The sequence below is a fragment of the Parasteatoda tepidariorum genome, chromosome X2 (assembly GCF_043381705.1).
Source record: "Parasteatoda tepidariorum isolate YZ-2023 chromosome X2, CAS_Ptep_4.0, whole genome shotgun sequence".
Taxonomy (NCBI): Eukaryota; Metazoa; Arthropoda; class Arachnida; order Araneae; family Theridiidae; genus Parasteatoda; species Parasteatoda tepidariorum.
Genome location: NC_092215.1, coordinates 51,206,611 through 51,234,481, shown reverse-complemented (window position 1 = coordinate 51,234,481; position 27,871 = coordinate 51,206,611). Strand labels below are relative to the sequence as shown.

At 28.1% G+C, this 27,871-nt stretch overlaps 2 protein-coding genes across 4 annotated transcripts in view; one reads left to right on the top strand and one right to left on the bottom strand.

The window, feature by feature from the left end:
- Positions 1-9,829, bottom strand: part of LOC107452615 (mitochondrial import inner membrane translocase subunit Tim10 B) — a 70,368-nt gene extending 60,539 nt beyond the window's left edge. The window contains exon 1 of one of the 2 annotated variants that reach the window (XM_043040928.1): positions 9,705-9,829. The gene's annotated coding sequence lies outside the window, so the exon portion shown is untranslated. Of the gene's footprint in view, positions 1-7,518; positions 7,538-9,704 lie in introns of those variants that run through there. The other variant, XM_016069157.2, reaches the window with a different exon arrangement.
- LOC107443799 (uncharacterized) overlaps positions 1-27,871 on the top strand; it is a 406,219-nt gene that overhangs the window by 30,446 nt on the left and 347,902 nt on the right. The gene's annotated exons all lie outside the window — the stretch shown is intronic.

The window sequence follows — 27,871 nt, the reverse complement described above, 5'->3', positions numbered from 1 at the left end:
TTTAATTAATTTTTTTGTAAATTTTTTGATGAAAGAAAAATTACTATATTTATTAAAATTTTAAATTTTTATTTTTTATTTTTGAATTCATTAAAATGCATTTTCATTTAAATCAAGGTGTAGATTATTAGATATAATATTTTTCAGAGTTACGCTGTATTTTAAAAATAGGTCAGTTATCCGAAAAGTAGCTGTCGAAGCCGGCTTCAAACTGTTTTGATGATGGCTTTCGAAAACAAACTAAAACGTTTTATCGGTTTTCATCATATGATATGAGTGAAGAAATTTTTTCCTTGTCTTTTTATAGTATGTAAACGATTTTGGGTAGAATTCAAGTGTTTTGAAAACAAACTTTTTATTTTAGTACAAAATATTGTCCAGCGTTACACCGATAATATTTTTTGTCTATTTTTCTCCCCTGTTTACAAAAATCATGAATTGCATTTTATTATAATTTACAATTTTTACTTTTTATTGGAATTTAATGTTCTAAAAGAAATATTTAAAATATTTATAAAATAATTATTTTGAGACTGTTAAACGATTAACAACCATTAACAGTAAAACGATAAAGTTCTCAAAAGTTGAAGATATTTGGAGCGGGATCCAAAAATCTCCAAGCCGCGAAACAGACCCATTCTCCGAAACAAATGAAAATGTAGTTGTAATATAATTTTCTGGTTTTTGACAGAAATGATTTTTATCCGTTTAAAGCACAGATATTTTCTACTTTAGTGCCGAATTACTGATTGATATTTTTTCTTAGTTGAGTAATTTCATCGTTATTTACGTAATGTTTGCAAAAATTAACTGCATGAGATAAAATATCTTATCTATGCTTACATGTGGTATATATTTGTATATGTTTTGCATTTTTTTCGTAAATATTTTTTATAATTATTTTTTTATATATTTACCTTTATTTTATATATTTTTTCTTTATTATTTTTGTTGAATTAAGTATTGACACAATTTACACTTATTCCAATCATTCAATATCTGTTTAAATATAGTTGGGAGAAATTTCTAAGCCAATTTCTGCCGATAAAATGAAGAAGTACTTTAATCATGAATGCAAAATAGTAATCCAGTTAAAAACAAAACATTAAAATTTCATTTTGATAATTTACAATTTACATTCGATTAAGAAAAAAAAACATATACCGCTTCCTTCGAAAATCGTTGCCAGGGCAAAAATTGGAGATTTATCCTTTTTCACTAACATAAATCTGACCTACTGAAATTTTCTATTATTTCGCTAAGAACAAACTGAAAATTTCAGTAATTGCAAAAAAAGCTTCAAATGAAACTTTTCATTTATTTAAGTGAAAAGTTTCAATAAAACGCCAAGTAATTTTCACGCTGCATTATCTTAGATTACAGATCGTATAAGAAATAAAATTTTCAGCATAATATGATGTACGCTGGATGAAAGGTCACGTTAAAAGCAAACAAAACATGGGGGTTAAGAAATAATAAAAAAAATATATACTATAAGTTAACAATGAAACAATGACTAGAGAATAGTAAATTGATTTATCCTTTTTGTCAAACACCATATTTTATTTTTAGTTATTGAAATGCTTAGTTGCTTTTAGAAATTTATTTAACAGCATTTCTTTTCTTCCTAGTCTTACAATTTTTATCGCATATTTCTCAATATTATTTCTAGTGAAATTGCTTAAGATAAAAATGCATTCTCCACATTTAAATTCGAATTGTTTTCGTTCTTATTTGTTGCAAATAAATAACTGTTCTAACAAGGCATGACATTTCTGCATTTAAAACATTCTTCGATCGTTTTCGGATTACATCTAAGGTGACAAGTGTTGAGTCGTCGTGTATTTACTCGTCACGGAAGGATTAATGTCATAGGCAACTAAATAAGGTCTTAAATCTTAGATTGAGTGAGAGGACATTGTGCCAAAAACTTTGTCATGCCATACATTGATCGACTTTCTTTATTTTAACGACAAAATTAATTGTATAGATTAAATATAGTATTAATAAGAAGTTTAACCAGACAGTTTGGTTTCAGCTATCATTATAAGTATAGACCATTATATTTAAGAACTTATAATAACACTCTGATAAAAAATTTGATTCGTCAAATAAATTTATAATCATAGTGATCTTCAAAAAGTTTGATAAAATGGATTATCAAAGTAATATGTATTTAAAGTTTAAGAGCACGGTGACTTTTTTCATTTAATAATCAAACTTTTTTATGTTTAGTGCTCTGAAATAATTTTATAAGATTGTTATTAATTTAGTTTTTACGTATAATGTCTAAATTATAAAACATAAATGAATTACATACTTACAATCTACTTTTAAACTTATTTGCATGTGCTTATTGAATTTGGAGAAAAAATTCTGGTTAACATTACCATACCGCATCAGGGGTCTGTTCAGAAGAAATTTGGGTCCGTTAACGGACCCTTCACAAAATATCTTTTCATGAAAACGGACCCTTCACAAAACATTTTACCTTTAAAACGGACCCTTCACAAAATATTTTAACTTAAAAACGGACCCTTCACAAAATAATTTATCTTTTAATCGGACCCTTCACAAATTTGTTTATCTTCATTATTGTTTTGTTAATCGAATAAACCCTTCCCTGGTAGTGGTGAGGGAATAAAAGCAGATATAAACGAACTAAATTTTGTCTTCGACATTCAGCAGTATAGGCTAAATACCAAATATTTGTATGTTGAATCGCTAATTTAGTAGTTGCATTTGCTGTTTATTTTTTAAAATTTAATTTTTTTAATTATAACTTTACAGTGTTGAACATAATCTTGTATGTCTTTACAATTTAAAAACTCCTTGAAAAAGTTTTTTTGCAATAACGGACCCTATTTTCACAAATTCACAAAAGCGGACCCTGGTTGAACGAATATGACTTAACGTTTATTTTATATTCACAAATTACGAGTAATTTTTTCACAATTTTACCAAAAACGGACCTTTCACAAAATGTCTTTACAGACCCCTGCGCATGGTTATGACATTTTTGGTAAAAAACCCCCCATAATTCTAGTTTAAAAAATCAAATATATACGGTAGTTAGACCATATGGTAACGGTTTACCGGAAATTCCTGTTATCAAAATTATAGTTCTTATTATCAAGCATTTATTAAGGAATATAAAATTGAAAAGTAAATTTAACCGAATAAATAGTTTCTATGCAGTTCTATAAGATATGATAAAATTGCCAAATTTTACCAAACTTTATCGCATTTCATAAAACCTTATTTTTTGTTAATTTTACCTAAATAATTACGAAAGAAGTTCGGTAAAAATTATCGAGTTTTTGTTGTTTCTATTGAGCTAAAGGCACGGTAAATTTTACCGTAACCTAATAGTCTTGACTTTACTTTTTTCTCCGTGTATGTTATCAACAGCTTCAAAACGCTTTTAAGCATTGTATCAATAAGAAGTTTAAGTAAATTTAATTGTTTTAGCTAGCATTAATGACAAACTTGAATCAAAACAAATTTGTGGGATATTAAAGAGTTACAAATAACTTTTATCTTCAAGTGCGATATTAATAAGAAGTTTAAAATAATTTTTTTCTTATTATTAAGTAAAAAGCGCTACTAATTCATGCGAGATTATTTATGAGCTAAGTTGGAAAACTGCAAAATTAGCTATAATTAGTGAAACAACTTTACAATGATAGTTGTATCTTTAAAATTTATTAAAAATAAAATATGAAGTCAGTTTTAAGGGCTTCGATTTTCTTTTAAAGTTTTATCAACTGTGAAGATGTTTTGCCTTTTGTATAAATTAAATTCTCATTAAAAGGGAGATTAAGAAAATAATTTTAGAGCTTTCTTTAAGAAAATAATGCTTATTTCTTGTCAAAAAATCACTGCGACAAATAGAAATAAAAAACAGTTTGTTTTGCCTGAAATCTTATGTAAAATGCGATACCTTAGCAAATAAAACAAAGGAAAATTATTCTCGAGTATTAGAAACAAATATTTTCAAATTGTTTTCTCATGAATATTTATAGCTCATAAAACATTTATGGGAATATTTCAAATGTCACTCAGTCTTAGTTTATTTAACTGTTTCAGTTAGATTTTCATGTTTGCAATCCTCTAAAACATATTCTTAAAGTCATACAAATTAATGCATCAGATTTTTCTAGAAATCATTTTTTATCTATGAAAACTTCGGTTATGATTAAGCAGTGATATGTTTTTATACTCACTTCCAGATTGAAAAAAATATATTTTGAGATTCTTTGTATATATTAAAAATAAACTTATATTTGAAGAAGATATTTGCATCAGTACAAAAAAAATCTATGAATTTTAATATACACCCAGAAATAAAGGTTTTTATCAAAATTGAGCAAAAATGTATCAAAATAGCTACGAAATTAACAAGATACACACCGAGAAAAAAGTATGGTCAAGACAAACAGAATATGAAATTTAGCGTGTTTCTAACTTTATGGGATCCCTAAAAAGCTCATTTTTTACTCAAGTGCTATGGTGATGATTTTGATAAAATTAACATCAAAATGTGGTTTTATAATATGTGATAAAATTTGGTAAATATGGTAAAATTTGGTAATTTTAGCTTAGAGCGTAATTTCACAACGTAGGCGCTTTCACCTTCAGTGGGTGTTAAAGAGTTTTAAGGGGGTCGTGAATAGTTTCAAGGGGGCTCTGACAATATTATAGATATTTGAGGTTCATAAACAAACTATAGTTGAAGTTAGTATTAAATAAATAAATAAAAATACAAATTTTTGGTTTGTTTACTTTTCTTTCTTAGCATACATTATTTGTTATCGAAATATTTTTATTATTAAAATTGCTAGCCAAGAAAGAAAAGCTTTTTAATAGTAATACGCTTAACATGTCACGCTTTTAGTATTAAATAGCGTCATAATCTTCATATGAATTTGAAATTTTTAATTTTCTCTAAATTTCACCTAGAAAAACAATCTATGCGTTAACTTAAATTCATATAGATTTTAAAAATTCCCAAAAATATTATTCGGGAACTATAAATTTTGTTAATTTTCATTTACTTATTAACTCGTTTATAAAAAATCTTTAATATTTTATTATGTTAATTTATTTGTACAATGTATGTGTTTTTGCTTTGCATAATAATTCAAAAGAAAATTGTCAAGATATAAATTAACTTGAGATTTCTATTTGGTAATTTTCAAAATATCATAAAGAGAATATTAAAAGATTAAAATAGAAATGGAAGAAAATTGTATAAATAAAATATATATATATACTATTCGTTTCTTCTTTTTATAAGAGGGAAATAAACTTTGTTTTAACTTCCAAAGTGGGCGGTAAAGCAAAAAAGGTTGGAAATCTTTGTCTTAGCATGGCATAAAAATCATTAATTTCATTACATTTGAATTTTGTTTTGCAATTTTTACTAAATGTTTGGCAATACGAACGATAGTTTTGAAAAAACGGAAATTCGGGAAATCTGTTATTATGTGAACGGAAAAACTGCAATATGAATGGTTAAATAACACATATCTTAGTTTTTTTTTAACCAGAATTAAAAGTCTTTTTTTTTTTACCAGAAATGTCATTACCATGCAATACGGTAATTTTCTCTGAGCATTTACAGAAAAATTTAAATAAATATTTCTCATTATATTAGGAAAGTTAAATTATTTTGCAAAGAATCAAAATTTTAACTTTAAATTAGTATAATTAAAACAACAGAAAATAGTTTTAACTCGAAACATAAGTGTGAAATGTTAAGCAATTGAAATGTGACATTACTTGATTTTGAAGAGTTTTTTTTAATGCCGCAATTTTTATTAAAAAATTTTCTATTGTAACATTTAATAAGGATACAAGATTTGTTCAGGAATCATTTGCAAGGCATTTTTACAAAAGAAGACAAAAATTTAAGAAAAAGAGTACACGATTTTAAGAAATTCTAATTGTTATGTTTTTCATATCTGAATATCTGAGAATATTATGCTTTAATATTGCACATTTTTCTATTTACATTTATTAAAATTTGTTCAAATTTAATTTATCTTCTTTGAGTTGAAAACTGTATTATAATAATGGGAAAGTTTTAAATTTATCATTACATATTTCTTCTTTTCAATATTTATTTTTTTTTAAAAAATGTATCAATGCAAGAAAAAGAAATTAAAAAAATTAGGAAAAATATTTAAACTCTAAGACTCTATTGCTAGATTTTCAGAGAAATTGTTTTAAATTTGAAAAGAAACTAGGACAAAAATTATCGAGGAAAACACAGCTTTCTTATAAGCTTCAGTGTCAATGGGAGAAAAAAAAAGAACTAAGTCTTATGACGTGTCACAACTCAAATACAAACATAATTGTTTCACCATTTCAACAAAAATTAATGACTTTATTTTTAAATAATAAAATAAATCCTTGAATTTTCAAATTTTATGTGTCCAGGAACCATTAATTCTTAGAAATTCCTTTATTTATTTATGTATATTGTATTATGTATTGTGCTTTGTGTATATTTCATTACTTTTTAAGTGTTTACTTAAATGTCTCTAAATATTTTTTATAATTATTCTGATGTCTTTAACAATAAGACTGGAAATTGCACTTACAATGCTTTTAAAGATAATGGTGAAATGAATTTTATCTACATAGAAATTGTAATATATTTTTAGGAGGTAAAAAAGCATAAATTGGACTTTTTGTGTTACCTAAATACCATAATTTATGTTGGTTATGGTTAATAGTTAACAAAAATACTTTTATGCAGTGTTAGAAAAGAACTATATATGAAACTATATATTAATTATAATATGTAGGTACTTTTGGATTTAAATAGGTACTTTGGGAATAAAAAGGTACTTTGGAATGAAATTGATGTACTTTGGGATTTATAGCTAACAATTTTATTTTATTTTATATTTTATAACCGGCGTTATACAGCCAACCCAAGTCTGAGTTTACAACTATCAATGTTCATCTCCATAGCCTTGTAATTTTGAACTCAGCCCAGAAGACAAATGAACTCCTGTATCAAAAACTGAGGCAGACCAGCTTTTGTAGAGCATTTACCCGCATTTGTGTTACATGTAGTGGAAAACTGCGAAAAATCCCCTCGGTTAGTCCAATGGCAAAAGGGATTCTATTCCCAAATCTGCCTACCACTGAGGGTATTTTATGTCAGAACTGTGGTCGATGCAATCCGGAAGCAGAATTCGTACCGACCAGCATATGCTGGGATTTGAACCTGAGTCACCTCATTGATAAGCGAGTTCTTTATCCACTGAAGATCCGCGGCTTATTTAGTAATTTTTGAAAATAAATAAGCGCTTCAGTTTTGCAAAGTAATATTTTAAACAACAGCAGAGTAAAAAATAACGCATATTCGAACAATATAACATACTGTTCAAAGATGCAGAAAAAAATTATGGCATAACCACTTACAATGTACAGGCTCAATTAAAAATATAATAATATATTTCATACGTATGAGATGAAACAGAAATAAAATATTATACATACAAATGGATAAAATAACCTCTAAGCAAATGAGATACTGTATTATATAGCGTTACTCTAAAAAATAAAACTTCACCGTAGCTTCTGCATGCTTTGCAGTTATGATTCACTTTTACAGCGTATTGTTTTTTTCTTTTCTCTCGTTTCAAGTTTATTACGTCAAGCTAAAAGAATATGATCGAACTACTTCAGTATCATAATAAAAAAAGAAATCCGTGATATATACCGCATATATCTACGTTAACAATTTACGATACATTATCTAAACAAACTAGTGAAACAACAATATAATCGTAAAATTAGCTCATGTTTAGCTTTAGTCTAAAACAAGGAACTCGACTTTACGATGTACGGTAAATCATCGAGTTATTCTAAAGAGTTATATGACTGCTTTATCAAAACTGAACTTTGCATAAATAAAGATCAAAGCTCTTTTGTGGAACAATGAGAAAAATTGAATTGTATAATGACTGTTGAAACATGTTTTCGAAAGATTACGTATGCGAACAAAACTGAAGCTATTTAATAAACTAAGATTGATTGACGTTTCAAATGTAGTAAATCCTCATAAATATTTCATAAGCTGCATATATTTCTGAGATATGGAAATATTTGTTATGTAAAATAATGGTTTAGTATTGCTCTTTCTTGTATGGTTGTTAAGCTTTATTTTGAATTATAAGTAGTGAAGAAAGTTTCTCGTATTTTCGATTTATAGTTGAAATAATGGTATATGATTGGAAATATTTCTGAAATTTCATATATTTCATAGAAAATTTATAATCTTTGAAACTTGTTTTTACAGAAAACAGATATGTTTTAAAATTCTAATGAGTTATGACAGAGTTATTAAAATAGTTTTGGAGAATATTTATTTTGTCTGAGGAATAGTAGAAAAGAGTTTCTCGTATTTTCGATTCATAGGTCAAATAATATTTTATGATTGGAAATATATTTGAAATTTCATGCATTTCATAGAAAATTTATAATCTTCCAAACTTATATTTTGTCTTGGCGATTTTATCTGGTGATTTCATCTGAGGGAATTATTTTGCAACAGTGAGTGAAACTAAGAACGCTTAACATAAATTTTAAGCACTGGAGAATTCCATATGCCAAAATGACGAGCAAATTTGGAGATCATGAAATTAATTTTCAAACGGAGAAAAACATTCTGGTTAAACTACCATATAGTATAATAATGACATTTCTGATTAAAAAAAACTCCTTATTCTGGTTAATAATACCAAAATACACAATATTTAAACCATTCCTTTGGTGATGTTTTCGTTTATATGGCAATACTTTACCGGAAATTCTAGTTTTCAAAATTATAATTCTTAATACCACTCATTTAGTAAAAAATAAACTGAAAATTAAATTTAACCGAATAAACGGTTTTTATGCCATGCTTTAAGGTTTCATGATAAATTACCAAGTCTTACTACATTTACTACTAATTATAAAATCATATTTAATTGTTAATTTTACCTTTTACCCGAACCAAATACTTCGGTGAAAATAACCGAGCTTTTTAGTGTTCCCATATAGTTCGAAACTATATTCTGGTTAGTANAAATAAAGCGCTTCATAACTTTCAAAAATTGCTATTTCAGGAACTACTTGAAAATGGGTAGCAATAATTACCGAAAAGTCATTGGATTTACGATGAAATCGGCGCATAGGAAAGGCGTGAAAAGTGGTAATTTAAATTCGTAAATCGTAATAATGATGTATTAAAAATATTGGGATTTTTAAAACTATGCTAAATCCGTAGCGTTAACCATCGAAAAACTACATTGATTGAGATTGGGTGCGTCAAAAACTTAAAAGTGTAAATTTAAATTACGGAATTTTGTTATTATTTTCCAAAAGTAAATATTAAATTTTTTTTTTCATTTTGTTCATTTTGTTCGAGGGTTGGCGGGCCGCATTTGGCCCGCGGGCCGCAGGTTGAGCACCCCTACATTAATGAATATTACGAAATACCTTTAATATGAAGTTTTAGATTCCTTGTCAAAAACGAAGTCTGAAAATTAAGCTTATTAGAGATTGCAAATTGATGTTTAAACGAGTAAAAATTAAAACTTTATCTAAACCTGTCGAATTACTAATGAGGAAAATAACACGAAAAGTACAAAAGTCAGTTGGAACCTTTTATGAAACTTGGAAAAACTTTTAATAATCACCCTTCAACTGTTTCATTCAACGCTTCTTTGTTTTCTCAGATATCAAAAAGATTTTGTTGTTTTCAATGCCGTCTTCCTCAGCATTTATTTTCTTGAGCTAGCTACAGTTTCTTTATTTTTCTGATCTGAAATATTAATTAGCATTAATAAGTATACTTTCTTTTCCTTATATTTGATGTGGAATCTAAAAATGTACATTAAGGAAGAAAAATTACCAAACAAAAAAAAAAAACGATAGAAATTTTATTTTAAAATTACGGTAGAATTACCAGCCAGTTTGTCCATCCTATTAATTGTAAAAATTACGCTAAAGAATATTTTGCACCCTTTCATTCATTTTTTACCGTTTAAAACTAGTATGATTAAAAAAACATGAATGAAAAACTATATGGTTTTACAACCATTTACAACTAGCACAGTTTCAAAACCGTATAAAAGAAATCTAACAGGACATAAGAGCTAGTCTTTTAGTTAGATAAAGGGCATCGGAGTTAGGTTATGGTAGAGTTGTGTCTTATCAAATGAACCGTAGGAGTCAAATTAACCGAATAGAGTTTGATTACTTTATCTAGTTGTTTCACCTATCGTAATATGGGAAATACAAGATTTTTTGTGTTAAGCAGTTTTATAGTGCTTCCATTTATGCCAGATTGAGTGTATCGTATTCTAATAGTCAGGGGGTTGCAAATTGGGGTGTGCAGGACACTAGAAACTCTTCACTTGTTAATGGGAATGGAGAAAATATTGTGGCGCCAACGCTGGGACACGAACTCTTGTTCTGTCGGCCATGAGATTGATAGATTAGCCCTTTCAGCTGCAATATATACCTAAATGCTAGGAACTAAGTGGCTTAATCGAGTGGATCGAGTTGATGCGATAAAATTCTGGTTACTTAACCGTATTGGATGGAAGCAGTTAATAAGCGATTTTTCTCTCAGTTAACAGTTTGAATACCATCTATTTACGGTTATTTGACTGTTTTGTTTGAATATGGTGAAATAACAATTAAATAAATTGTTATTTAACCATTTTTTCTTGAAATTTCTACCAATATATAGCATTTTTATTGTTTTGCCGTTAATAGGATTGTTGTACATCAATCATTAGTTTAACACAAACAAATTAATTTTTATCCAAATAACAAAAATATATTTTCTTTTATTTGATTTACTTGTTTGGTAAATGATTAGGGAGTTTCCCCAACTATCAGAAGTTGATAAATATTGTTTTATACAATCTATCAGAAAGAAAAAGTTTTCGTTCACTCACTGTCAACCCCTGATACGTTTTCGATCGATCATTACATGATACTACATTCAAGACCAGTATTTTCGGGACAATATTATTATAAACGATATTTTAACCTTTTATTTTAGATGAAGATTGCAAAAACCTGTAAACAGGTCATGTATTTTCTTTAAAATTGAGCAAATACGATTTTTTAAGTATACATTGTTTTAGAAAAAATTAATAACATTCTTATAAGCAGAACTGTTTATTTAAGCTTATTGAAATAGTCTGCTTTTTTCAGTCAATATTCAATTTTACTTTTTTATATTTTGTGTTATAAAATAAGTTTATAAAATTTTTATTAACTTATGTTTTACACATAATGCCTAATTTATATAACATAAATTAATTACACACTTACAAACTACTTTTAGACTTATTTATTTGAGCTCATTGAAGAATCAGAAAAATTCTAGCAAAATTAGCATACTGTATGGTTATGACATTTCTGGTTAAATAAGTCAAAATTCTGGCTAATAAAACACAAAATATGCTGTATTTAAACCATTCATTTAGTTATTTTTTCATTCATATGGTAACGGTTTACCGGAAATTCTAATTTTCGAAATTATAGTTCTTATTACTACACATTTAGTTAAAATTAGAATCTGAAAGTAAATATAGCTGAATGAATGGTTATAGTTAATTGTGGAAAAATCTAATTTTACCACAATTAACTAATTTCATTTCAGTTTATCATAACCGAATAACTGAATATAACTGAAGGAATGGCGGAAAAATCTAATTTTACCACAATTAACTAATTTCATTACAGATTATAAAACAATATTTTATTGTTTATTTTTCAAAAATCTTTCTCACAGAGCTGCGGTAAAAATTACTGAGCTTTTGGGTGTGTCTATAAGGCCAGAAACAAGGTAAATTTTACCATATTCTGGTAAGTTTGACCATGCTTTTTCACTCAGTGAAGTAGTCAACTTTTTTCCTTTAATAATCAAGTAGATAGAGATTTGTGGGTAACTGACAGAATAGGTAATTAACAAATTAACTGCTTACGACTGACATTTCTTGGACTTTTTAGCTAGCGCTATAGTTCTTTGGTTTATACTGTATTCAAAATTGCTATACAAAATAGAAACTGCTTTTCTTAAATTAAATTTTTATCCTAATTTAATCTTCATTGAGCATTAAATTGGTTTATTCATAATTTAATTATTTTCTGCATAATTTATTTATTGTAAAGTTTGAATGGTGTAATATATTCTGTGTACACTGTATACATTATAAGTTACGCAGTATAGGTTATATACAGTATAACTTTTATATACTGTATATTAAACATCAGGTCTTTTCAAGAATTTTTAGAAAAATATTGGTTAAAAAACAAGTTATAATAATGAACTTCAAAAGTAATTGATTCAATAATAAAACCTTAAGGAATTTGACCATTCAAGAAAATCTTAAAAAATCATAAGCCATCTGTACATTTTTAATAGTATAAACACAAGAAGTATTTTGATTTTAAAATGTTTATATTACTTAGAAACAAAATTGGCACCAATTTAGTCTCATATAACATTCTAATTGGAATAAAAAAATATTTTTATATATTTGAATAAAACATTTTATTCAAACATATACATCGAAGGGAAACATATTTTTTTACTATTTAAAAAACTAATTGTATTATTATTTAAGTTTAAAAAAAATTCAGAATGTTTTCTTGTTCCCTTTGAAATTATGTTAAAATTAATTTTTAAATTTTATTCAACCAACAAGCTATTCCCATAAAAAAAAATTTAATTCAAAAGTGTCTGAATCTCTCTGTTTTTGTATTGAAAACTGAAAGTTCAAAAATGATATTAAAAGAACGTATTTCATTAAATCGCTAGATGAAAAATGCCTTTTTTTTTTAAGTTCAAAAGTATGTCGTTTTATGTTGTGTGAACTTTGAAATCGTTGAATGTATATAATAGTTTCTAATTCGACTTAATTATGAACGAATTTGACTTGTTATAGTTTATTTCCCTGTTTAAGGAAGAATTTTAAACTATCATAGTTTTAATTACCAGCTTTGGCAGCGGAATTCAATATTTGACTGCAGTTTGTTCTAATTGTAATACTTGAAATAAATACACCCTGTTAGAAATTAGTTTACAACTTTGCTTAACCGTAGATGCGAAGCGAAAACCACTTAATTTTGTAAGTCTCCTCGCTTATGACGTAAATTTGAGAGAATTTCCTTTAATTAACTCTCAACTTCGCTTTAGTGCATAAAGGTGGTTTTCCCTAACATTTTAAATTGGGTTCAAAATTGCTAATTTGAGAGAAAAGTATATTTTTGTAAACAAAATGAGCGGATTGCGGGAATGGGTTAAATGTAGAGTTTAACATTTCAATGACAGGATAAAAAAAAATCTTAAAAGGTGCTGGAAACTATGTCTGTTGTGATATTTTAGAGGGATAAGGAGAAAATAAAAGAAGTAAATGTCAAGTTAGTAGGGATTTCATGCTGTGGAGCACGAATTAAAATTAATCCGTCTAGGGAAAGAAGTGCTACCCAACACTCCACGCTTCTTGAGTCTACTGACTCTTCAGAAGTATTCGTACTAATACGAGAGTACTGAATTGAGTACACATCAGTGTGGTTTTCAGCCGTTGGAGACAGAAAGTTCGCTTCACATATTTTAATGTAGATCATGAAGGGGGAATCACGTGATCACTGTTCTTAACAAACTAAGAAGATTAATCTTTTGCGGTGAAGCGTACAAGTATATAAATGACCACCAATTTTGTTCAAAGTTTGAAGTCAGTTACTAAAAAAATAGTTTCAAATTATGGAGAGTTTTTTTTAATTCTGAAACTATTAAATTCAAATTAAATCAACTAAAAATGAAAAATATTTATAAATTCTTCTGCGTAAAATTTTCTTTGGATAAAAGCTTTACAATTATGTACAGTGCGCAAAATAGAAAACAAACCAACCTGAATGACTTTTGATATAATGACCAAATTTTCACGTTCTAGGACTTAAATCTTAAAGGTTTGAAGGGGGACCTTAAATCAGCTAACTAATTTGTCCAGACGATATTTCCAGTTACGAAATCAGACATAACGTACTTTCTCTGAATAAACATGCTTTTTTTTCAACGGATTCAAATTCTTGACCCCCCAAAGTATAAGTGGTGACCGGTCAATCAGGGAAATATACTCCCAATAGTTTGTTCAGGAGAGCTGTTGAAATTTTGGACCCCTTAATGCTAATTTATTTTATTGCGTATTTTGGCACATCTCGAGAACTTTATGAGCGAATTGAAAATTTTTTGCACACAATTATAAAATTCGCTTATTCAAAGATAATTCAATGTAATATATAACCTTCAGTAACGAATTAATATTTTTAATTACTTTATTTAGTAAGAGTTGAAAAAATTATGAATTGTAAGGTATGAGATTTTTAACATCGTTTTAAAGAATGCAATTTTAATTGGCAAAATACAAAATTTGAGCGAAATTGGTCAAAAAGTTTCTGTGAAATCGAAGTTTGAAAAAGTCGCATATTTAAAATTTGATTTCTCAGGTAAAAAATGTATGTTTGTTTAAAGAAAGTACATTTTTGTGTCTGAATTCTTAACTTAAACAATCTTCTGCACTGATTAATTAGCATATTTGAGGTTACCTCTTTTAACCATTAAGATTGAGTCCTAGAATGTGAAGATTCGATTATTAGATCAAAAGTTATTCAGGGTGGTCCGTTTAACTTTTTGCGCACTGTACAACAAATAGTATCAGAGCTACAGTAAAACACTTAAAAAGTAAAATTAAGATTAAGGAGCTTAATGTTTGATTGAAATTATAAGAACCAACTTTTCTAGATTGCAGCTATCTTTCTTCCTTATTTTAAGAATTGAATTTTCGAATCCATTTTTCTTTAATAAGAAAATATTCAGGGAAGGTATTTTTGTGTCTAATTTCATAGTTTGAAATATCATCTGCACACATTAATTTGTATATTTAAATCTTCAGAAGTATTAAATTGTATCATAGTTCGTGAAAAACTGATCATATGATCAAAAGTTACTTAGATATTCTATTTTTTCATGCCCAAAACACAAACTTGATCGGTATCCTACTAAAATTAGAAAAAAATATTTATGCATCGTAACATGTACAAACATTCAGAAAGAGTTACATGAAATCAAACGAAAAATAATTAATTGTCAGTAACACTAATTATTAAAGGATGTTACGGTGGAACTTTCATTGAAAACATCACATTTGTTTTGCTTCACTGTTCATTATTTTCTAAAAAAAAATGACAGTTTTTCACATTGATTTTCACGTGACAGTTCAAAAACATATTTTTAGTGTTTGAAATAGCATGTATTTGAAATAATCTAAAATGAATTACTATATCACAATGTACTTTAATTATTGTAATATATATAAAGAACTTGTCATAGATTCTAATTAAAATATAAAATCAAGATCCAATTTAAGGATCAATTGAATTTGCTCATTTTATCTCTTCTTTAAATATAAAACTAAACATTAAAGAACAAGTCTGTTAATGAAATAAAAGCTTTTTTTGTAATGTTTAAAAATAAATGGACACAAAAAAACTCGAATATTTATGCGAACAATGCTTTTTCTTATTCTTTAACGCATAAAAGAAAAGATATTTATAGTAACTACTTCCGGAATCATGATTTATTTTTTTCTAAAATGTTTCTGCAAAGTTTTCATGCTTTCGACAAAAAACTAAAAGTCATCAATCAAAAAATGATGGCTGGCAAGATATCAGAACTACTTCATCCTTTCTAGCATGGAGAGTAATAAAAATGGAAATTTTTGTGTTCTTTCTGGAATTGTAATGGTAAAATTTGATGAAATTTTGATTCACATCTCGTTTTTTCATGTGTAACACAGAATAAATAAATAAATAAAAAAAATTTATAAATTTCGGTATTTTTATAAAGCTTTAGTAAAACCTTGTTTAACTAAGCTAACCATTTTTTTTAAAGAATTCATCCTTTTTGGGAGAAAAAAACAATTATAAGCATTGTCCTTACTTTATTTCTTGAACAGCAATAAAAACCTATGCAAAAAGGATAACAATCATTTTCTATATTTGTCACATAAATCAGAGATTAACTTAAAAGCTCTCAAAGTCTAATGTTTGAAAGCTTTCATCCCCTTTAACATTTTTTTATTTGTTTTTAACGTATTAAAGATACCATATAAGCCTTAACTCTTTCTTACAGTTTCTTCATAAGTAGACCTTCTTTGAAAGTAATGTAAGATCAAACTCTCAAAACTGCACTTTAACTCTAAATTACTAAATTTTTTTCTATAAAGAAGATTCGTGGATAATATTTATTTATGTATTTGTTTTATAGAAAATGTACATGAAATGTGATCGAACTCTTATTTACAAATAATTTTGTAGTATTATGTTAGTAAGTTAAGTATTTTTTTTTAAAAAATATATCAAGAGTGAGATGCATGAAAAATGTTTTTTTTTCGTAAGTGTAATGGGCAGTTAAGAATTTTTGTAAATGTTATGATAAATGCAATTTTGTTATATTTTTTTATTTCTCGTAATCCGAAAAAAATGGTAAAATTTACTGAAATAAAATTATATCGATTAAACATAAAATATTTTTGTATTTTTTTCTGCCTAATTCTGGTAAAATTACCAAACTGTATAGCGAAGACAATTCTAGCGATAAAGCTATAATAATTTTGGTTAATAAAACCAACATATAGGGTAATTAAACCATTCATTTCGTAATTTTTCTCTTCCTATGGCAAAGGCATCCGGAAATTTTGGTTTGTAAAATCTGAGCTGTTATTGCTACATATTTAGTAAAAAATTGGAAACTGAAAAGCAAATTTAACAAACTAAATGATATTTACTTTGTTAGTCTAAATGGTATATCGAACCGAATTTTACCACATTTATCAAATTTTAACACGTATTATAAATCTATATTCTATTGTTAATTTTCGCAAAATCATTACCAAAGTGCATTGGAAAAATTTTAAGAGTTTTTTGGTATCCTATAGAGCCAGAAACACAGTAAATTGTACTATATTCTATTAGTTTTGCTCACACTTTTTGTCTCTGTGCAGAAATTTAAAACTTTAACAGATCACAAACTATTTAATTAATGTTGAATACGAATTTCAGAGTTTTAAGTCCTTGTGCAGTGAGAAAAAATATAGTCAAAACTGCCAGAATATGGTAAACCCTGCTTCTGGCTCTATGGAAACCCCAAAACGAACGGCAATCTTTATCGTAGCGCTTTGTTAATGACGTTTAGTAATATTAACAATTAAAATATGGTTTCATTGCCATGCCTTTTAGTATTAATTGTGGAAAACATTGATAATCTTATCAAGATACCTTTTAGCATGGTATGGAAATCATTTTATCGGTTAAATTTACCGCTCAGTTGTCTATTTTTACTAATTGTATGGTGTTAAGAACAATAATTTTTCAAACCAGAATTTCTGGTAAATAGTTACTTTTCGAACTTGAAAATTAACAAATGAATGGTTTAAATACCGTAAAATTTGGTTTAATAACCAGAATCATGTTTTTGTTTTTTGCCAGAAACATCATTACCTTACAAGTACTGTAATTTTATTGGAATGTTTTCTCCATGTGCAGTCAATGTGTTCATTAATTTATTTAATAATTCGTTATTTAATCAAATTTACTAGTTTATTATTTGATTTTTTAATATTCCTAGTTTAAAATTATAAAACCATTTAGTTAAAATATAGACGCGTTTCGGTGTTATAAATTCTTCTCTCCACAACACGCCTATTATTTTTATGAATAGTGACTTTTTTAGTAAATATAAGATTGTTTAATATTTCTAGTTTAACATTAGCAAACCATTTTTTTAAACTAGCAGATTTCATTTAGGGCTAAAAGCCATTGTAATATCTGTATCCATTAGTTCAATTAAATTATTTATATTATTAAAACTCTTTTATATTATTTAAGATTTCAATTTTAAAAAAATTAGGTTTTTACATAAAATAACATCTTGTCAAAAAAGTACGTTTTCTGTTTTTATGTAAATTGAATTTAACTAAATGATATGAGCAAGTTTGTTATAAAACGGTTTGTTATTTTCACAATTTTTTATCAACGTTTTCAACATAATTCAAAACTTGTAAGATTATGACGAGTGCATATATATATATCTGTGATATTACATATATATATATATTTGTGTGTGTGTGTGTGCGCAAAATTCTATCTGCTTAATACATATATTAAAAGCAAGATGATGTTATAAACTTAATACAACTTTTCCTTCATTCTTTGATAATGTGTAAGCTCACAACGTTTTAATCAAAATTCCTCGTAGAACAATACACGGTACTCTTTTTTTCGGCGAAATCGATTTGAACAATGTGTGAGAATTCGAACAAAACAAAGCATTTAGTTTGTTCGAAAAAAAAGACGTCATGGTTAAAAAAAAACCAACGTGTTTTCTCAGAAGATAAAAAGTATGAGCTACGAACTTGAAAGCTAAATTATTTCCTCAGTTTTCTAATTAAGAAGGCTGAATCTATAAAAACTAAAAGCTTCTAGGGTTAAAGTTGATGGCTAGTGACAAATTAATTAAATATATGTTGTTGTGCTCAACATAAGGATTAATTAATTTCGGTATTACATATTTCTCTAAATACTTCTTACGTTTTTGCATTATGAGACACGAAGAAAAAAGTTACAGTAAAATTACCGTGCTGTATGGTAATGACATTTCTGGTAAAAAAAAAAACAACAGCATTATTTTTGTAATTGAACTAAAATATACAGTACTTAAATCATTAATTTAGTAATTTTTTCATTCGCATGATGATGGTTTGTTTTCAAAATTTTAATTCTTTATTACCGCACTTTGTAAGAAAAAGGAGGCTCAAATTTAGCGAAACTTTCTTCGTTTTTGACGAAAGGTATATGCTTTGAGCTAAACTTTCCTCAAACTTATGAAATAACTATCCTCATTTCTTCGAAAAAACAAATTTTAACATGCTATGTTTTTACAAAAAAGAAAAAAAAAGAAGGCTCTTAGCGCTTAATGTATATACACATTACACATATGCCCGAAGCGGGATTCAAACTCAGGACCTTCTTGATACGAGGCCAACCCCTTAACCACCGTACAGTAAGTCGGTTTGTTTCGTCACGTTATTTTCGATTACTTAGTCTTCCTTCTAGTTCTTATTACAACACATTTAGTAAAAAACACAAAACTGAAAAATACATTTAACCGAATAAATGGTTTTAATGCTACTTTCTAAGGTATCATGGAAAATTAACAAATTTTAACACAGATTATAAAACCATATTTTATTGTTAATTTTAACAAAATCTTTACCAAAGCGCTTCGGTAAAAATTACGGTGATTTTTGGAGTTTCCATGGAGCCAGAAATATGGTGAGTTTTACCATTTTCTGGTAATTAAGACCCTACTTTTTTTTTCTTAGTGCCTTAAATAATAGTGCAATGTCTAATTTTAATGAGTCTCATACTTTTATATTTTAATATTTATTTTAAGACATCATTTTGCTTTTACTTTAATGCGATAAACGCATCAGAAAAAATTTCATAAATACATTTTCATAAAATTTTCAAACATAAATTTTCATCAAATTTTCAAAAAAATTTCCTCGAATTCAATAATTGGAATTTATTATTATTATAGTGCTAAAATTTGTTTTATAAGATAGTTTCAACTTTAATCTTTCAAAAGGCTCTAAGAATTGCCCCATGATAAATATAACTTAAAATGATAGTAATAGGCTTAGTAAAATTTAAAATTTTATTAATTTGCTTTGCTTATTTACATATTTGTTTAAATTTTATAAATTATTTTGCAGTATTAAACTAATATTGTTTTTAACTTAACAGGTGCATTGATAAGGTTATCATTGGCTTTGCATTCCGCAGAGTGATAACATCCCGTGGTGTTAAATTTTTACTATCTTCATTGATAAGATCTAGTCACAAATTTTCATACGGGATCAAAATTTTAGAGAATAAAAATAATTATTTAAAGAAAAAAATTTATACATTTATTAATAAACTTAACATCACCACTGACCAATGACATGATTTTTGTGTAAAGGAAATTCAACGGACTGATAACATTAATCTCGATTGACCAATAATCTTTTTTATGAGTTTGCAAAAGTGGATCGATTCTGATATTTTTGACAGTAAACTTAAAAATTTTTATTTTTGTTACTTAAAGTAAAAAGCTACATTGACGGTGTAGTTGATTTCTCGGAAAGCATGAAAGCAATATCTAAAATTCACAACGTTTCTGGTAAGAAGATGACATTAAATTGCCCAAATTTTATAATTTATTTCCAACGTTATTAACTTTCAGTTATTAAAACATCACTAGGAATAATTTGTTTCTTCAATTGGTTTAAATTAAAATGAAGCAAGCAAGCGTCTGTAAATTTTAATGCCTGATATTAATAACCCATTTTTTTCCGGAAACAACTTTTAATTATCCTGAATTAAAAGGAAGTTAATTGGAAAGATATAAAAGCATATTTGTCTCAATGACTAAAGAAAAAGCAGAGCGAATCGTCGCAACTTAGTTCAAATAAATAAATAACTTTATCGTCCTTTACTTCGCTAATTCTGTATTATCTGTGAAGTTTCATTTCTGTAAATCTGTCAAAGTCGTAATCACAGTTAACTGATGTCTTTTAGTAGTCAAGATAAGATGGAATTATTATCATTGAATTAAAATAATCATGAAAGCTGAAGATTTGAGAAACATTCATTGCTGTTTTGGGATTTTCTGATAAGATATATATTTGGAGGATAAATTTAATCAAACAAAACAATAAATATTTGTCGAACTTGATAAAAATAATCGATATAATTATATATCTTGAGTACTAAAGTAATATTTTGTTGTAGAAAAATTGTGAATAGGGATTGATATTGAGAAGGATAATTTATATTACCGGTCGCTATTTTGCGTTACTAGAATTAAAGGTGGTTTTAAAGTATAAAATTTTTTTTCATATTACATGTAAAATTTGTGTAAAAATTAATATTTTCATATTTAATTTAGCTGTAAGTTAGAGATATTTCAAAGTAATCTTATTTCACGTAATTTTAAGTGAGAAAATCTAAAATATGAATGAAATCAGTCCATTTTTTTCCAGAGGAAAATAAAATGTTAAAACATTTTTTTTGCGTGTGCATGCACTGGCCCATGAATTTGAAACCTTAGATTAGCATTTTATTTTACCTCTTTTTGCATGGTAACAGTTCGTTTTCATTAAAAATCCATTCTACAAGCCTCTGCTGTGCATTTATGTCCAAAGTACTTCGACTACGCAGACTTTAAGATCCTGTAAATCAGATGTACGAGGAGATTGCTGAATAATGTGTCTATCCAAAATATCTCAATTATTTTCTGCTGGGTTCCGATCCGGGCTTTGCGATAGCCAGAAAAGGAGTTGGCACTCACATTGATGTTCATTGAATCAGTTTTGAATGCTTTTTGCACGAGTAATAATTGCATTATTATCCATGATGTATTTGTCACCTTCGGAGTAAAATTGTAACATTGATAAATGCACTTGATCTGGCAATATAATGCATGACTTGTTGTTTACAATCTAGAAACTCAAGAGCACCGTTTTCATACCAGAAGAACAAGACCTACATCTTGATACTACTGATACGCCTGATGGTATCACTTTGATAGGAATTATGTTAATTTTAGTTAAAATTAGAAAACTCATGTTTAAAGTTAAATTTTAATTATAGAAATATTCATGGTTACATATTTACAATACATTAAGTAATACAAAGGGGAAAGAATCTAGGATTCACTCACCAGGGCACCTTCCAACACTCAGGTACAGCTTCAACTGATTCCTAAATGGGTGCAACCCCTACAGCAAGAGGGAACTTCGCCAAACTCACCCTTTGGCTCACTTTATCGATGTTTTTGGCGCACTTACTATTTTGGGACTCCTTGCTCTGCATCATCCCTCCCCGCCACAGACGAGGGACTACCGAGAAATTCCTTGACGCACCTGGTGAGGAACCTAGTTCTCTAAAAGTGAAAAAAAAATTAGCGTCCAAGGCAAAAGTCCATGGGTGTACGAAGTAGCGATTCCTGAAGACATCTTCTGGCACTATAAACAATGTCGAGCTGAATCAAAGTGAAAAAAATTTCATTAGTGTCCAAGGTAAAAGTCCACGAGTTCACGAAGTTACAATCCTTGAAAAAATCTTCTGGCACTGGAAACAATGTTGAGCTGGATCTCACAGGCTAATGTCCACGAGTTCAAGAAATTACAATCCTTGAAGAAATCTTCTGGCACTAGAAACAATGTTGAACTGGATCTCACAGGCTACCACGAGTTCAAGAAATTACAATCCTTGAAGAGATCTTCTGGCACTGGAAACAATGTCGAGCTGGATCTCACAGGCTAATGTCCAAGCTAATGCTTCGTCTCTCATAGTCAGATGTAGGCTGCTGAGTACATTAGGAGGAAGTGGAGAAGCATGTATTTGAGATGCAGCTGGTTTTGGCAACGAAGGTGGTTGTGGAGGAATCCTACCTAATGATAAAACTGGAGGAGCAGGGAAATCCAGTTGAGGGATAGGTGGAGGAACCATGTGAGTGGGAACAGTCATTGTGGCACCAACAGTACGTAGAACCTTAGCAAACACTCGATGAGATAATCAGCAAACATTTCATGGGGACGATCAACAAACATTCGATGAGGATGGTCAACACACCTCCTGGTGCAGTAGCTTTGAAGCCAAGACTTCGCCTTAATTGTGCTAGCAGGCAGTCCTAATTGTCGCTCTATTTCTCTTCCGTCCTCACTAAACTCTAAATGCAAGTTTAAGTAATAACAATAGCTTTGTAAGTAAAAATATTAGTTAATCCAATTGGATCAAAAATAGCCAGGGATCACAGGCCCCTGGTGAGCATCCTAGATTTCCCCATAATTTAAATGATTGTATTATGTAAATTTATTATTTAAACTAACTTGAAATGAATTCAAACACTTGATCAGGGTGTTAGAACCAATTTACAAATTAACCTTAAGTAAGAAATAAATTATTTCATTACAACTTTTCCAGGTGATCAGACTGAAAAAATTAAAATAAACTTAACCTATCTCTTAAAAAAAAATTACTCATGTTAGTAATAAATTTATCTTAATGGACAAAAAATTTATTTTACAAGCATTTATGAACATTAAAATATTTTATCTAGAACTTATTTATCATTTGTATTTAATTGTTACTGTGACGTAAATTATATTTACTAACCGGTTTATTTGTCTCCTTGAAATTTGCCTGCAGGTCTGCAATGTTTTTAGGAGTAAGATGCAAATAATTATATCTTCGAATATACGGTGTCAATCTGTTTACATGACAGTTAAAAACTTTTCGATTATTTTTGACACTTTTGACTCGATAATTCACTTTGGAAAAACGCTCTATTATTCGATATGGCCCTTCAAATTTTGGTAGTAATTTATTTGACAAACCTGACTTCTTTAAATTTGGAGTTTTTACGAAACAGAGGGAACCTATTGGATAATTAAATTTGTCGATATTTTTACCGATTTCGCTTCTCCCGATATTCTTCTCTTCTTGAGTTTTTAAATTTTCTAAAACCTTGGAAAAAATTTCGTCTAGGGACTGAATTAATTTAGTTACATATTCTGATTGGGATTGAAATTTGTCACCCTCCCCCAAACTGTAGGGCAATCTCATGTCTCTAAGGTGTTCGATAAAAAATGGAGAAGCTTGTGTGCTTTCGTTAATTGCAGAGTTAATTGCCAACATAGTTTGTGAAAGTTGTTTGTCCCATTCGTTATTTTCATTGCAAATTGTTGCCAAAATATTTGCAATTGATTGGTTCGGTTTTTCTATCCTACCGTTAGCCCAAGGTGCATACTTTGAAGAGTGAAATTTTTCGATACCTTGGATCTTACAAAACTCTGTAAATTCATTACCTGAAAAATATTTGGCGTTGTCAGTTACTATTATTTTAGGACAACCCCTGTGAACTATATAATTGTCAAAAAATGCTTTTGAGATGGTTTCTGATTTCATNGATCTTACAAAACTTCAGGTAAATTCATTACCTGAAAAATATTTGGCGTTGTCGGTTACTATTATTTTAGGACAACCCCTGTGTACTACATAATTATCAATAAAATGCTTTTGAAGTGGTTTCTGATTTCATGTCTGGTAAGGCTGCTAAATGGATGTATTTAGAAAATGCGTCTATCAATGAGAAAACGTATTTGTTCCCCGATGTGGTAGCTTTCAGTGGTCCAAAAATATCAGCATGGCAACGCTCTGAGGGATATGTACTTTGTTCGACCATCTGCATTGGGGCTGATTATATTTTAAAAACACTACGTCTTGATAAACAAGGAATACATGAATTCACAAAATTTTTCGTATCTTTGCACATTTCGTCCCAATAAAAATTTTCATTTAACCTATTATAGGTTTAAAAAAATCGGAGATGACCTCCTATCTCTGAATGAACTGATTCTAATACTTTAGGGTTTAAAGAAGTGGGTACACAAATTTGCTTTTTAACATCTTTTCTCGGAGATTTACTGTTCCGTTTGGACAAATGAATTAACACTCCATTTTCATCTAACAAATAATTTGGATATTTAGAATTGTTATTTTCTTTTAGTTTATCAATAATTTTTTTCAATTTAGGATCTTGGCTTCGTAAATTAACTAGTTCTGATTTTTCTGGAAAAACAATTGTTAGATTATTGACATATCACGATAAATGGTCAGCGACCACATTGAGTTTGCCTTTGATATAAATTATTTTATAATTAAATTCCTCTAGAGCTAGTTTCCACCTCAAAATTTTAGATGAGGGATTCTTATTGGATAAAAAACCTTCGAGAGGTTTGTGATCAGTGTAAACATTATATTTTCTACCTATTAAGAATGTTCTAAAAAAATCAATGCTGAATAGATTGCAAAAAAATTCTAAAACTGTAGCACTATATTTAGCTTGCGATGGATTTAATTTCTTTGAATAGAAATAAAGTGGTTTAACCGTGCCGTAAGACTCGTGCCGATCACAGTACTGTCGTAAAATATCCTCAGTGGTAGATGGGTAATGGGTTAGAGTCCTCTTGCCGTCAGGCTAACCGTGGTAGGTTTTCGTGGCTTTCCTCTTCGTGTGACGCAAATGCGGGTTAATACTTGATCCAGGAGTTCCCTTGTCTTCTGGATTGGGTTCCTACTTGCTAGGCTACGGAGTTGAACATTAGTAGTTGTGAACCTAAAAAATTGGTTTGGCAGTTCAATGACGGTTATAAAATTTACCGAGTCAAAAATCTGAATCCTGTGAAAGAAAGGAATGTTTGCTAAAAAGTGTTTTTGTGTCTGATTAAATTATTGCCATCACTAATTATGAAGCATATTTAAGTTCTACCCCTCCAGCTATTAAGATTGAATATAAGTCTGTGAAAATCAAATCATTAGATTAAAAGTTATTCAAGAACTATGTGGTTTGATTTGCGCTGACAAGATAAAAATCAATTATCATCAAAACTCAATGTTTTTTAAAATTTAGTTATACTGGGGAAAGGGAAAGAAGAAGTTATGACAATGAACAAGAAAGTTAACATTTTTCTTCAGAAATCAAAATTAAGATTGAAATTCTGATAAATACTGAACTTTATGCTGAATATATGAAGTTAAAAATGTGTTCATGATTTTTAACTATAAAAAATATATTACAGATTGTTAATCAGTTAATCTAATTTATTAAAATATATACAAAACAAAGAAATTGGAAACAAAATGCCTTTAAAATCTTAAATTTAAGAAAGACGTGAATTCTTAAGCATTTTGTTAAATTATATTGATGCCTCGTTATCTAGCTCCCAGAATATTAAGTTTAAACATTTAAATATTTTATGTTTTGAAATTTTTCTTAGAAATATGAGAATAATTGATTTCATTTAATTTGAAAATAATATCTTAAAGACTATTTTTACCGGTATAGAAACATTCCTCTCTACATAGTTGTAAAAATTATCAAAAGTATTGAATTTTCTTAAGACTTGAATGCATTAAACAAAACGTCCAAAAATTACATAATAATTAATTTATTTCCGTACACAGGAATGAACCTATGAAATTCGATACCACAATATAATTAAATAATAATCATCTTCTAAGTACACTAGAATATTGATTCGCTGCGAAATGCATGGGACTCAGTAATTAAATAAATTTAATCACTACAAGTCTACAATTATGTATGTAACACGACTTCTGCTTATCAATGAATTAACTTTAATTTTCAGGGCCCGCGCTAGGCATTCTCCACTTCGCCAAATGTGATAAAATCGTAAATTTGGCAAGAAAAATTGGGTTTTGGCGAAAGTATTGGCGAATGATCTTTAGGAAAGATAAATATATATTCCTCTCAATCCTGAAAAAAAAATGGTCAAAGGGAATTTTTCTGAACGAATCCTGTATTTTTTATTTGATTACATTTATTTCCGGTAGATATGTCGTATAACCAATTAGAATTATATTATGTACAGTTAATGTAAGTAACAGGAGAGATAAAGTAAGCATTAGACAAACAACCGAAAAATATAGATTGTCACGTTCATTGCCAGATCACGCGATATCACGTGATAATTTTTTCTACAATTAGTGGCAATAAAACAGATTATGTGGTAGCAAGATGCATGTTATCATTCAAATATTTTTGCAGGAAATATACTTTCTCGTGACTATAACATAATGCTACTTAAGGTTTATCCTTATGCTACTGCTCTAGTCTAAGAAATTATCAAAATTTAACCCCAGTATTTTCACCTATTTATTTCCCTCAAAGACGATAAAACATCCATATTTTTCTTCCTCTCTCCTATTCATTGCTCCTTTACTCCCCCCTAACTGCAAAATTACCTCTTAATTGTAATTTTCATTTGATAAAATAATTCAATTTACAGTAAATTTGCATTTTGATTTGAAGTTTTCTAAGTTAAAAATCATCTCATAATTATAATAAGTAATTTGAAATTATTATATTTCCATTTATAATTATTAACTGAAATTGTTAAGATTTGCCTTTGGCTAAGAATTTTGAAACTTGGCTAATACTTTTGATATTTGGCTAATTTACTGGTTAATAGTTTGAAGTCATTTGTGCTGGCCCTGATTTTTATTTATTTCGCTTTCACCATATTGTATTTAGTTTATTATTTGGACATTAAGTGATGCTTTTGTGTTCTTTTATAAATTGATAAGATCTTGTGAAACATATAATAAAGAATTTTAGCAAACAGTTAGTTTGCTAAAATTTGAATAAAGCAGAGATAGTCATTAAACCTTTAAGACCGATTTTGTGGGTTTGATATTAATCCGAAATGTGCGTTGTAGTAATATATTAATTTTAAACCAAAATTAAATTGAGTAAATTTTTTCTTTTCTTTATTTTAATATTTAAAATATTCTAGCTGCTTCATTACAAAAATTAAGTTTGATTTTATATTTAATAATGTATTCTAGTGCGTATGGATTATCTTTAATTTTTAGATTAATGTTCATAGAAAAATAACTTTCCTAGCACTTTTACGTTCTGAACTATTTTCAAATTGTATCAAGTCTCGTATTCTAAATACTTCTTAGAAGCAGAGTATAAACAAATATATTTACTAATGCCTTTAACCTATAAATAACATGTAAATATCTTAACAAATAAATAAAAATTGAATCTTTTGTGAGAGTAATATAAATTTTAGGATAAGGCATTGTTGTTTGTATTATTTAACTTAACTTCGTTTTGGTAATTCTTGGATTGAAAAAGTTTTTTCCT